Below are 1,897 nucleotides of genomic sequence, written 5' to 3'. Positions count from 1 at the left end.
CTAGCACTGAGCATCATCAAACCGTAGCCAACTGTCCAGCTGGAAAGGAAGACTCTTTGATTGCGGTGTCCCAACAAACCGTAGCTCCTTCAGCTTTAGTGGCAAACTGTCCAGCTGGAAAGGAAGCCTCTCCAATTTTGGACAATTGTCAATCACAAGTCGCTCTAGGGATGGGAATTCCATACCCTTGTCCCCAATAGTTTCCAACGAGTAGTTACGAGTAAGACTGAGACTCTTGAGGCAACGAAATGTTTTTGTCTTGTCCTGTCCATTGCACAATTTGTCACCATGGCACCTCATAAATGCTTGCACTATACCAGAACAGGAAACTATATGAAGTTGTTCAAGGCGAGGCAAATACATAACCCAAGAGAGGTGCAATAGCCGTCCGCAGTAAAACAATTCCAAATGAATGAGCCTTGGGAATATAAATGCTGGAGTTGCTCCCATCCACTTTATCTCTCTCAAGGATCTCATCATAGTTAAGCTGAGGTTGTTGAGAGCACCAAAACAGTTGTTTGGTTGTTCCGTATCATGTCTTACTGTTATTTCTCGAGTGTCAATTTCTTCACTGATATCCAGTTCATACAAGGTCCTTTGTGCAAAGTCGGTTGATAAAATATCATTGAATGTACCTACGTCCAGCAGAGCCAAATATCTAACAGGGAGGTTCGCTTCTCCTAGTGACTCAAGCTGAGCAGAACCTTCGACCACAATACCAAGCGCTTTCAACTGAGGTAGGGTGCCCAACTCTCGGAATATTGACTCAGGTAGGGATAGGGTAGATTCTCTTAAGAAACTCCTCAAGTCTATTACCTGCAATGCTTTAAGGCTAGACACGACACCAGCTGGTATTCTCACGTAACCACCAGCAGACCATAGGTACAAGAACTTGAGGTTGATGAGCTTTCCAAAGGAGCGAGGCACTTCAGTTGCCCCAAATTCATTTCGTGACAAATCAAGGTATTCCAGCTTTACCAAGGAACATAATTCTTCCGGTATCCTCTTGACGTTGTTTCCGCTCAAATCCAGATATGTCGGTGAACTGCAATTCTTAATTGCTTCAACAATTATGCTTTCATCCAATTTGTTGTTCCGAAGGCACAAGATCCTCAGTTTTATGGGATCAAGATTGAACCTAATAGGAATCCTGTTGAACATCAAGGAGATGCACTCAGCTTTGTTCGAAAGGATAATAACTTTTTTTGTCTCTGCCACCTGGTGCAGCCACAATCCATTTGTTGTTGTTCTCACCAAAGTCATAAGATATCCATAAAGCCATATCACGAATCACATCATGCACTTTAACATATCCATTATATTCGCAGCCCTCTAGCATACAGCTGTAAGGTCAGCTATCAAACTATATGATTTTTGGAAGGAAGATTCTATATCCTGCTCATTCACTAGACCTAAGCCCATCCAACATTGAGCAAGGTCAACTTTGCGAATCATCGCATCCTCTGGCCACAATGCACAAGTCAAAAAACAACATCTCAAGGTGTCGTTTCTTAAATTGTCATAACTAAACTTCAGCTGCCTAAAAACATTAGTTTCCATACCAAGTTCTATTGGGTCTTTGTCGTCAGCGCATCATGATTGCTGCATATATTGGATGGCAGTTTCCCATTGATACTCATCTTTCCAATACATTGCCTTTCCAATAGTTATCAAAGCTAATGGCAAGCCTTTCAGTTCCCTCATAAGTTCTCTAGCAAGAGCTTCAATATGGGGACTAGAAAGAGTTTCTTCACCAATATTTTCTTCAAATAGCTGCCATGCCTCATGCTCCTGCATATATGCGACTTTTAACTCTTTCTTGACCTTCATTTGGCCACAAACTTTTCTTAATCTTGTTGTTAGCACCTGGACCCCATATTCCAATCATTCCAACTGT

General features: G+C 42.0%; 1 pseudogene; it reads right to left on the bottom strand.

The window, feature by feature from the left end:
• Positions 1-7: 7 nt before the first annotated feature.
• Positions 8-1,878, bottom strand: LOC119345062 (annotated as a pseudogene).
• Between the last annotated feature and the right edge of the window lie 19 nt (positions 1,879-1,897).

The sequence above is a fragment of the Triticum dicoccoides genome, unplaced genomic scaffold (genome assembly GCF_002162155.2).
Source record: "Triticum dicoccoides isolate Atlit2015 ecotype Zavitan unplaced genomic scaffold, WEW_v2.0 scaffold202278, whole genome shotgun sequence".
Lineage (NCBI taxonomy): Eukaryota > Viridiplantae > Streptophyta > Magnoliopsida > Poales > Poaceae > Triticum > Triticum dicoccoides.
Note: the sequence above shows the minus strand (reverse complement) of the source record. Positions and strands in the feature narration are given on the sequence as shown.